Source organism: Rhinichthys klamathensis, unplaced genomic scaffold (assembly GCF_029890125.1).
Source record: "Rhinichthys klamathensis goyatoka isolate OS25496 unplaced genomic scaffold, OSU_Roscu_1.1 h1tg000103l_1, whole genome shotgun sequence".
Classification (NCBI taxonomy): domain Eukaryota; kingdom Metazoa; phylum Chordata; class Actinopteri; order Cypriniformes; family Leuciscidae; genus Rhinichthys; species Rhinichthys klamathensis.
Genome location: NW_026606642.1, coordinates 1,625,001 through 1,636,702, shown reverse-complemented (window position 1 = coordinate 1,636,702; position 11,702 = coordinate 1,625,001). Strand labels below are relative to the sequence as shown.

At 36.4% G+C, this 11,702-nt stretch overlaps 1 long non-coding RNA gene across 1 annotated transcript; it reads left to right on the top strand.

The window, feature by feature from the left end:
* The first annotated feature begins 266 nt into the window (after positions 1-266).
* Positions 267-1,917, top strand: LOC130086938 (uncharacterized). The gene is made up of 4 exons (XR_008807271.1): positions 267-294; positions 628-747; positions 1,070-1,103; positions 1,728-1,917. It is a non-coding gene; the product is annotated as an uncharacterized LOC130086938 (long non-coding RNA).
* The last annotated feature ends 9,785 nt before the right edge of the window (positions 1,918-11,702 follow it).

Below are 11,702 nucleotides of genomic sequence, written 5' to 3'. Positions count from 1 at the left end.
AAGTGTCAGCGACTGAGGGAGGTTCTGTCACTCTAAACACTGATAATAAAATACAACCAGATGATTTTATAGACTGGAGGTTTGGAGGCACTCTCATAGCTAGAGTTATAAAAGCCAGTGGGCCCACACCATTTGATGATGCTCTTAATGGGAAGTTCAAAGGCAGACTAACACTGGACAGTCAGACTGGAGATCTCACCATCTCAAACATCAAAACCTCAGACTCTGGAGAATATAAAGTTTCCAACAGCATCGACTCCTTAAAGAAGACCTTCACTGTCACTGTCAATGTCAGTGCTGGTGAGTGTCTAATTTATTTCAATGTTATTATTTGCTTATTTACATAGTTTCTCTGTACGTAAATGCTCTGAAGTCGAACCGTTAAACATGCAAGATATACAAGGAGTCCCTGTGTATAGAATCTAGAAATTTCGCAAATGAAACGGCAAGGACCACATTGATTGAATTAAGTGTGAAATTTGATTTGAAATTGTATTTTCTTGTTAAACATACTCCAGTAATCTTTGAAAACTTTTACAAGTGTAAAACCGTCTGCTAGAAGCCGACAGCTCTGTGATCTCCTTCACCGTCCGTATTCTTGTTACATTAATGTCTGTCTCTCTTCAGCTGCTCCACAATCAGGTCTGTCTCCAGGTGCGATAGCAGGGATAGCTATTGCTGTTATTGCGGCGGTGGCTGCAGCTGTTGGTGGCATTTAGTATGGCTACAGGAAAAAGGGAGAAATGTGTAAGTATTACAGCTGATGCAGCGTGAGATAAACACTGTGCTGGAGATTGTAAAGCTGTAACAGGTGATGTTCAGTCATGCATAAACCATCTTGTGCCTTTGTGTTTGTATTCATGTTGTTCTTTATCCAGCAGCATTATAAAGAACTATCATTAATACTCAAATATTAAAGATGAAAGTGATAATGACCGATTATGAAGATTTAATGAACAGAAAGCAGGAGGAAGATATGGAGCAAATGATGGTGTTTTTTTTGTTTGTTCATTAAAGCTATTTTTTATCATTATTCTTATTTATGTTCCATATTTCTCTGTTTCTACAGTGTGAGCTTCAGTGGCAGATGTTGAATGTCGGTGGTAAGTAACTCAAATATTTCATTTAAAAGACACACTTGTCATTATTAACATTTATTCTTATTTTAGCAATGTGTGAACCGTTTTGATGAAGGATTGTGTTTTATATATAAACATATTTCACTGCAATGAGCTGTTTATGAACATGAGAAAGTGTCCTGTGAGACAGAAAGATGTCAGAAATCCTCTGATTTAAGCTCTTTTATCATATCAGTCTCCATCCTCATGATGCTGTGAAATCACACATCGGTGAAGTTTTCAAAAACAGCCTTCGTTTCAAGAGATCTGATGAATTTTAAATCATCTGCTCATTTTAAATTGTTTTAAATAATCTAAAGGAAATGATCTGATCATGAAGACCAAAATCTGTTTCCTAAAAAAGACACTAACTTGAGATATTTAGAAAGTATTTTTAACATAAATGATATTGTATTGATATGGTATGTATGAGTAATATATCCACTGATCTTCCCATTCTTCACTTTTATGAACAAACACTTTTGTGTGACACATTTAATTGGTCAAAACTCTTTACTCCCGACTGTACATTCAAAAACACTGCTCTTTTGTGTCATATGCCTTTTTATTGTGTCTTATGTGTGTCTCTTCATATCTTGTTTTTGTCAGATTCCACTAAACGCAGAAGAAATACGCCAGAGGAGCGGCCTTTGATAAAGAAAAACTCTCCCGACAGCTTCAGGACGAAACCAATGTGACATTTTCATTAATCAAAATTAGTCATATTTTTCCTCATGTGAGCCTCTGATATCCTCTGTGTGCAGATACATCTGATCCAAATCTCACATTTCATACCTGTCACTCTATATTAAAAAGCACTTACTGTTTCTGCTAATATTAGACACAATATCTGACGAGAAATGTCACGTAGACTATATAGGAATGACATGTGACGCTTTAGTTTTAACACTTTCTAAAAGTTTCTAGAAACGTGTGTTTGTCACACTGACAGTTTTGCTCTGTGTACGAAATTTGATGTGATGCTTTTATTGCAGGAATACATTTATTTCTATTTTCTTACATTATAATATAAACTGTGCCTTATTTTTATGCTATACAACACTTTCATCTCTGTTTTTGTGTTATCTTAAATAAATCTGCCTATTTTACTCTCTGATTGTGAATGCAAATTTAAATGATCTGTTACGGGTGGTGATTTATCATTGTGGTGTGAATTTATTGATTTTATTTTTACATTTGATTGTTAATTTTTTTTAATGATTTTATTAGAGAAGTTTCAGCTTTGGATTTTTTGTATTGCTGTTTTAAGCTTAATGCAAAACCTTTGCTTCACTTCACTTCACTGAATAAAATAATAATAAATTAACCAAAAAAATATTCGTTTGTTGCTATTGTCTGGTTTTAGTCTGTAAAAATGAGACGAGCAGAATCGGCCGAGAGCTTCAGTAATGATGTAATGGATGTGAACTTCTGACAAACAGAACAATGTCCAACGCCCCGCTAGATTCAACTCTTGCTCTCTAGAGACACATTTACTAAACAGGACAGATTAACAGAGAACTCAGTCCCATTAAAGCACTGAGGAAGTGAAAAACTCTAGTAATGCCAAAATGAAAGAATACTGCTCATTTTCCATAATGACCAACACATTTGACCAATAGTTGAGATGCAGTTAATGAAGCATGTTAGTAGGTGTGGAGCTCACACTGCTATAATGCTGTTTAAAAAAAAAAAAAAAAAAGTCCACCAGGTGGCGTCATTTATCGGTTAAATCAATATCATACGATCATACCACTGACGATCTGAGTGGAAAGATGTAAATATCAGTAAAATCAATTGTTAGTTTGTCTATAGTATTATTAACTTAAGTAGTATTACTAAGTATAGTAGTAATACTATACGTTTATGGTATTTAGGCCTAACTGTATCATCAATCCTGTTCATTTCTTTTTTACCTTTTGTGAATCAGTGTCTACATTCAACTATCAACACTGATGCACTGAACTTTCACCTTTAACATGTTATTCGAGCTTTAGTCGCGTTGACCAGCTGTTAAACTCAATCCTGAACATGGTGTCTAATCGACTGTCATTTAAACGCTTTCTGTTTCATGTGTAGGCCTATTGAGTGGTGGGTGGATCATCTTGGAAAGGTGAATTTCAGGTTAAGAACACTAGATGACACTAGTGCAGTATAAGTCAGGCACTTAATGTACATTTCTTCACATATTCAAAGCTTTTCCAATTTTCATGTCAAGCCATTTCAAACAAGGGCTGTTTGTCCATAGTGCAATTTACAATGGTAAATGCAAACACTGTTATTATAGTCATTACCTCTGTAAAAGTATTGTAATGTTTTATCAGACAGAAAATGTATGAACCGTCTAACATAGAAGAGGTCATATTAAAACTATGAATATACCATGGTACTACATTGTTTTTTTATGCTAATTTACTTTTAAAAGGTGGTGTAGCCTACTTTAATATCTTTATCTACTTTAATCTTCCCTGTGTAAATACATTTACATTACATGCGTCGTTTAATCTGTGAGAATATGATTATTCCCTAGTTATGTTATAGTTTAATTTCTGCGGGTGTTTACATCTGCCGTGTTTGGGTTCCAGCTTTGATACTTCCGCTTTACCGACCAATAAGGCGTTCCATTTCCAGTTGACGTGGGCCTACAGGACAACATGACAGATTTGCAGTTTTCTTTTTTTATTGAACAATCACAGGGGATACATCATGTATCACACACAAAAAATAGGATAAGAAAAAAAAGGTAATAGGCAGAAAAGTACACAGTAGGAGATAGTCTAATAAAAAATAATAATAATAATTCATAAAACATTTAAAGCAATAGAAATTACACATACAATAGCTACGTGAATAAAAACAAATAACATGAAACTAAATAATAATAAAATAAAAAAATGGACATCATCAGGAAATCATGAGGTAACTTTGAAAATATATATATTTTTTAAAAACAGAGCCATTTTAGTGTCTTCCTTGTTAGCTGATAAATAAAGAAAGTCATAGGATAACTTTAAACCAACACCACAAAAAAGCCTAAAAATAGAAGCTTTGCAGTTGTTCGTTGTCAAACACAAAATTATCCTAGCAACCGAATCCTGGTGTTGTGTAGCCTACCGTTCAGAGAGGATCATACGTGTTACACACACCAGATTCTGAAAACGTTTATTGAGAGATTTTAATATAATAATGCAGTGTCATTTTCGATAAATTTCATTTATTTAAAAAAAAAAGCGAATGTTTATCATGTGGTCTGGTCATCAAATCCATAGACAGTAAAAGAAATGGACACAGCGACCCCGTTGATTTCAACGGAGAGAGTTGAAGCCCAACATCGGCACTAATTTCCTGATAGCCAAGCGTTCTGCGCAGGCTCAAACTGAGCTTGATGACGTAGTTGTCACGTGAGCAACCGTTCTGACCTTCTAGTAGCTGTGCCGGGACAAATCTGAATTGAAATCTGAAACAAATCTGTTGTTGAAATATTTTGTACCGTTGCTTTTATGAACTTTCTATCTATGGGCTTCTCCCTTGACTTTATGCCTCCATGTCCCTCCGATTGCCTCATAGACAGTAAACGATTGCCGACGAGCTTCTACTTCTGTCTATACGGTATTTTCTCTACTGTGCGACAGATAGTGCCGTGGTTATGACGCAATCGTTAGCCTATTTTTACAAGAATGGCTTCTACGGGGCCATAAAGTAAGATACAAAGTAATGGAGCCTTTTACATTGTCGTGTTTCTTTAGAAATAAATAATGGACAAATGGAGTCTTTGGACGCCTCAGATGTAAAGTTATTCGCTGTCAAAGTGACGCCAAAATGAATGGGAGTCAATGGGATGCTAACAGCAGGTGATAGCCAGCTACAATGGCGGCCCCCGGAGGCGATATTTTTTTTCACAGGATAGGGGAAGACTCATGAATATTCATTAGGGAACTCATCCCTGATTGGTCTGATGACCTACCCCCTACCCCCGCCCCTAAACCTACCCGTCACTGTGGGTCTGATGACCTACCCCTAACCCCGCCCCTAAACCTACCAGTCACTGGGGTTAAGACCAATCAGGGATGAGTTCCCTAATGAATATTCATGAGTCTCCCCCTACCATCCTGTGAAAAAAAATATCGCCCCCCGGAGGCAGCTTCAACTTCCGGCTGATGGATTACCCCCTTGATCAAATCCAAGGGGGTAATCCATTAGCCGGAAGTTGAAGCCTCGCGGGAGCCGCCATTGTAGCAGACCATCACCTGCTGTATTGTAAATGATATAGGGCGTGACAAGATGGCGGAGAGAGCAGACGCTCTGTGAGTAGCTCAGAGTAGCAAAACCTTTAAAATCAACGGAATGACCTTATAACTCACTAAAACCCTGATTTTTCAAACGTAGATCTGTAGGGAACTTATCCTAATAATTCAGAAACGTGTAAGAAACCGTGTGCACCTACGGGAGAAAGATATTGCGAACCACAACATGGCTAGCTCTAAAGCTAATGCTAAACTGAAAGCTCTCCAAGCACACGACTACTGTGGGCCAGAAAGTATGGAAACGAATATTAAAGGTACCAAAAATACCCTAACATCGCCTTCCAAACCACCAGCACCTCCAAAAAAGCCAAAACCAGACGACGTCGTGGCTGCTGGCGCTCATGCAGATGACGCATCTAACGCTGCAATCCTGGCTGCTATCGGCACTCTTCAAAACATGATGCAGGACTTCAAAGAGGATCTAAAGCAGAACACGCTGACCATAACCAACATCGCGAAAGCGGTAGAGGTTAACTCTGCAGAGATCAAAGTTTGTAAGGAGCAGTCCCAGAAACTGCACGTCGAGGTGAAACAACTCAAAGAGATGAACACAGTTCTTGAAAAAAGAGCATCAGAAGTTGAAAAAAGAGCGGCAGAGTTAGAGCGTTATAAAAGAAGATGGAACCTGCGAGTAAATGGTTTAAAGGAGGAAAAGGACGAAAACACTCGACTAATCATCTCTGATATCATCGGAAAGATTATGCCACACTGGAGGGAGAAGATGGATTTCATCCTGGATTCAGTACACCGGCTGGGGCCGAGTAACACCAACCGCCCTCGCCAGATCATCATGCAGTTCACAGGACGCCAGTTTAGGGACGAACTCTGGCGGATCTCCAAACTTCACCCCGTTTGCAAGGATCTCAACATCCGCTTCGCAGAAGACCTCACCAAAGAAGATAGAGAGGCACGGATGGCTGTGTGGCCGAAAGTCGAACAAGCGAGGAAGGCTGGTCTAAAGACAGTGTTTCGGGGTCCCCACGCTTTCATTAATGGACAAAGAGTCTTGCCATAGACACAACGTTCCAGGGTTTGGAATCCTGATAACAAGTGAGTTTGAATGATAAAGCGTTCTCAAGGTTTTGCTACTATTACACATTCCTAAATAGGAATTTCTACGGTTGTTTAAGTTCTATAATCCATTGCTGTTGATTGTTTATTTTTTATTTTATTTTTTTCTACCCATGTTCAGTTTAAAGAGTACCATTTCTTTAATGTCTGTTAATGCAAGGGGTTTAAGAGACATGACAAAGAGGAAAAGTATTTTTTTATTTTGCAAGGGAAAGAAGTCTAATATAATTTTTTTGCAAGAAACGCATTCTAATGTCGATGATATTAGTTTCTGGAGTAAACAATGGGGAGATGAAGCTTACTTTAGCCACGGTTCTTCACGGTCAGCAGGTGTCGCCATCCTCCTAAATAATTTCAAAGGTCATAATTTTGTGTCCCATAAGGCAGATGAGTTTGGTCACTGGCTGATTCTTATTATAAACGTTGATGGTCTGAATTGCATCTTAGTCAACCTTTATGGTTACAACATTAGAAGAGAAAACCGAAACCTACTGGAACAAATTGGCTTACATTTAGATAATCTTAAATTAACTCACTCAACTGATAACATCATAATTGGAGGTGATCTGAACCTAGTTCATGATGAATTTTTTGATAAATATCCTCGCAGACACTCTGCTAGTCACCCAAACACCATATTTACAAACTTTTGCGATAAACATAATTTGGTTGATACTTGGAGACACTTTAACCCAGAAATTTCTCAATACTCCTGGTTTAGCTCAAGTCACAATTTTAAATCCAGAATTGACCACTGGTTAATTACGAATAATTTACTGCTTTATAATATTAGCTCTAATATTTCTGCTGCACCACTAACGGATCATTGTGTTATTTTACTACAGATCAAACCCAATGATAACAATGTTTACTCACACACATATTGGAAGTTCAATTCTAGCCTGCTCAAAAATAATGACTACTGCCAGAAAATCAAACTGTTAATTAAAGAAATTGCCAATTCTGAGGAGCTAACAACTGCTACCAAAAAGTGGGAATTTCTAAAATATAAAATACGCCAATTTACTATCTCATTCAGTAAAATAATTAAAAAAGATAATGAAAAACAAGAAGTAGACATTATTAATCAGTTAAATTTTTATTGCAATAGGCCAAACCAAACGGATGACGATAGACAGAAGATATTAAATCTCCAACCTAAATTGGATGAAATTTACAATCGTAAGGCCCTAGGAGCCTTCATTAGATCAAGGGCTAAGTGGATTGAGGAGGGAGAAAAAAATTCAGCATATTTCTGTGGTCTGGAAAAAAGAAGACAGGGGAAAAATTGCATCAGATCCTTGATAGTTGATGATAATGAAGTCACAGATGAAAAATTGATCTCTTCAGAAATCTGGAATTTTTATAGCCAGCTTTACAACTCTAAATTTTCTAATGTGGACTGTAAAAACTTTTTTCAGGAAATAGCACAACATATTCCCATAGTAGAGGATAGCTTCAAACAAACATGCGATAACCAAATAACAATTACGGAACTGGATGCAGTAATTGGTCGGCTCTCTCTTAACAAAGCTCCCGGTTCTGATGGTATCACAGGTGACTTTTACAGACATTTTTATGTAGATTTAAGAGACATGCTGCTACAAGTCTTTACTGAAATTTTTGAAACATGCCACCAACAATGAGACATCCCAGCAAACATTTGGACGTGTAATGACCGTTGAAAAGACGTCCGTCCGACACGTCCCGTCATGGTTGAAAAATAGTTCCAAAATGAAAGTTGAACCGACGTCTTTGACGTCATCTGGCCGTGAATTCCACGTCTCTTCTGGCCGTGAATTCCACGTCTCTTCAGCGCGTCCCTGGACGTCTAAATGCGTCGTCATTTGTGTGTTTAAATGTGTTGCTGCATAATTTAAGTGTATATAAGCCTGCATTTAAAATAATCACACACATATTGTGTAACATAGTGAAAGGCAATCAAGTCTTGAAGTTTACACATCTTGACAAAGGTTCTAAAAAGGTCCAAAATTGGTCTGGTCAGACCTGACCGTCAATAAAACGTTTTAATCACGTGTACATCACAAACAAGAACACATTATTTGTGGACATAAGAAAAAAAGAATAATGTTCTGATTTAGCACATTTTATTGATATTGAACAGCCAAAATGTCTCTTAATATTTTTTCAATGTTTAACATTTGTTAACCAAACTAAAATACCAATTACAAAATACTGAATTATTATATAAAGGGATAGTTCACCCAAAAATGAAAATTCAATGAAGAAAGGTATACAGGTTTGAAACATGAGGTTGAGTAAATGATGACAATTTTCATTTTTGGGGAAACTATCCGTTTAAAAACACATTGTTTGGCTCAGTTTTTGTATCCACCAGCTGTTCCTGGAGTGTGTTTCAGGTGTTCTGCCATTGCTGCATCAATTTCAGTGTCTGTAGCATTTGGGCTCCACCTCTTCACAGCATCTAAGGGAAGAGAATATATATATATATTTAAATAAATAAAATTATTATTAAATAAAAATTTGAGGTAAATGATATGCACTTATTTTCAAAATATTTTTATGGTCTACCGCTAAATTAAAAAAAAAACATGGAACAAGATGAATGAATCATGAATGACACATTAGAAAAAGGTAATCAACATGCATTACATTTTATTTTATTGTATAAAATATGTTCTGCTTTTATTTTTAAAGCAGTTACTGAAAACATACATGTTAAAATCCAGCTAAACATTTCATTCCATTTCAGATAATTTACTTTCTGAAAGAAACTCTCAAAAGGCTACATTAATAAGTTACAGTAATGACTGTATCATTAAACAATATACTTGGTATAACGTTACCGTTGTTGTATACGTTCAAAGTTACTTTTAGCCTACTGGCTAATTTTAGCCAAACTCAGTAAATTTCAGTTGACAATGTGGGCATCATTTCTTTCAGTTCATTCATGTCACACAAGTAAAACTCAAGCACGTTAATCTAATACAAAATGTACTTACCAAACAGTAGATTTTTAATAATAATATCGACACAACTCCGTCCTCTCCTCGTGTTTGTTCAAAGTTCCAGAATCTATGGGGAGAACGCGTTAACATCTCGCGAGATAATCCCATCGCATGATTTTGTAATATCGCGAGATCTTTTGTTACTACATCTTGGCAGCACAGTTTATGGTTTGGGCAGAGGGTTTGGGTAATTACATCCAACTCAGACATAAATGGTGACCGGGTATATTTCTGTTTTACATGTATATACATTCCATAAAAAAATAACAACGAATACATCAGGTACAACAGGTTAAAATAATGATTAAAAGGCAGTGGCTTTGCAATCACTTCACTATACTGTGCATTTTGTGATTATAATTTATAAAAACAAGATAAAGTAAATATATATTCATTTGTATATAAATCGTGTATTTTATAAAGAATTACAAATCCTGATAATTTTTTTCTGTCTTGCTAGACTAGACGTGCAAAAGACGCCAGTGGACGTCTTCTTCACAACCTCTTAAAAACTTCATGGGCAACTACATTAATTATTGCAGTATTAACCATGCGAGGATTAAGCGCAGCTTTTGCATATTTAACAAGGATTTCATAGAGGTTCATGATGGACTATAAATGCACGTGGAAAAGACGTCGCCAGGTGACGTCCTCTCTCCCGATACACTAAACATAACTACACGAGCTAAAAGTTAAAATAACAATTATACATGCAACTGTAGACATGTACAAATGTATCTGAATGCATTTTTAGGAAATGTTCTGTGTTACATTTTTTACCGATTTATGACGTCTGGCCGCAACTATTTTTGGCCAGGGACACGACGTTGCCGTCGGACCAATGTTTGCTGGGATGGTGTTATCATCTCAATTCCAAAACCTGGGAAAGATCCCAGAATTATAGATAACAGAAGACCCATTACACTTAGAAATTCAGATTACAAACTCCTAACTTACATCTTCACTTATCGTCTTCGAACAGGAATATCAAACCTTATTGCAGACACACAGTCAGGGTTCTTAAAAGGGAGGTCAATCCATAACAATATAAGACTGGTAATGGACATAATTGAGTATAGAAGCCAAATAGAGGATGATGGTTTCCTTCTCTTTCTAGACTTCTATAAAGCATTTGACTCTGTGGAGCACCCATTTATTCTTTCGGTACTAGAACACTTTGGATTTGGAGTCAAATTCAGAGAGTTGGTTGGTGGATTATATAGAGATATTAATAGCTGTGTCCTATTACCTAGTGGTACCACCCCAAGCTTCAAGATTAATGTGGGTATTCCTCAAGGATGCCCCATCTCACCATATCTGTTTATTTTAGCCACAGAAATGCTAGCAATTTATATTAAAAACTGTCATGATATTAAAAGACTTAATGTACTTGGCACAGACATAATAATCAGCCAACTAGCAGACGACACAACAATATTCTTAAAAGATAGATACCAAATCTCAACAACTATTGCCAAAATTGAAAAATTTTCCAAAGCCTCAGGCCTAACTTTAAATTTAAAAAAGTGTGAATTGATGGCAATACATGACACTTTACTGAAAGACATCTGTAATATTCCTATTAAATCCGAAATTACCTGGGGATTTATCTAACCAAGGACCAAAAACAAAGCCAACTTCTGAATGTAGAAAGTAAAATTAAAGAATGTAAGTCACGACTAAATATATGGCTACAGAGGGACCTATCAATTCTAGGACGAATTTACCTAACTAAGATGGAATGTTTATCGAGATGTATTTACCCAGCCTATTCCAATGCCATTCCAAACAAATTAATTAAATCTATCAACCAAATCAACCTAAACTTCGTTTGGAGAAACAGACCACATTATATGAAAAAAAGCAATATGGTTAAAGACACAAAGGATGGAGGACTAAAAGTTATTGATTTTGACTGCCTTAATGGAACCTTAAAAATAAATTGGTTAAAATCTTGGATCAAACACGGCAACTCCTTTTGGTATTGTATTCCAAATACTTTATTCAAGAAAATAGGAGGTTTAGATTTTCTGCTTAGAGCGGACTTTAATGTTGACAAATTACCTATATCCTTATCAGAGTTTCACAGACAAATACTCTTGTATTGGAAAATGTTGTACGTACACAACTTCTCACCCCACACGTCTGTACTATGGAACAACAGATATGTTCTGCACCGCAACAGATCTCTGTTTTTTGAAGATTGGTATGGGAGAAAT